The sequence below is a fragment of the Marmota marmota genome, unplaced genomic scaffold, assembly GCF_001458135.2.
Source record: "Marmota marmota marmota unplaced genomic scaffold, marMar, whole genome shotgun sequence".
NCBI lineage: Eukaryota > Metazoa > Chordata > Mammalia > Rodentia > Sciuridae > Marmota > Marmota marmota.
Window position 1 is genome coordinate 11,925,709 of NW_026000174.1, and position 297 is coordinate 11,926,005.

The following is a 297-nucleotide window of genomic DNA, read 5'->3' on the forward strand; positions in this document are numbered from 1 at the left end:
TTCCCCAACCATAAATGGGGACCTAACTAGTCTCAGCCAATTTCGGGGGCTGATTTTTACTTATATTAATTGCCCCCGACGCCAATCTCAGTTTCTCATCTGAAAACCAGGGACTGACAGTCCGGGAGACGATGCAGGATGGCCGTGGTGTGGGGGAACCCCCTCTGCCGCCGCCCCAGGGCCAATGAAGGGTCATTTCCTTCCGCGTTCAGCTGCCGTCAGTCACCTCTCCCGTCCGCCCCAGCTTAAGTGCGGCGGCGCCGGATTTCCTCGGTGGACCCGCGGCTCCTGGCGCCC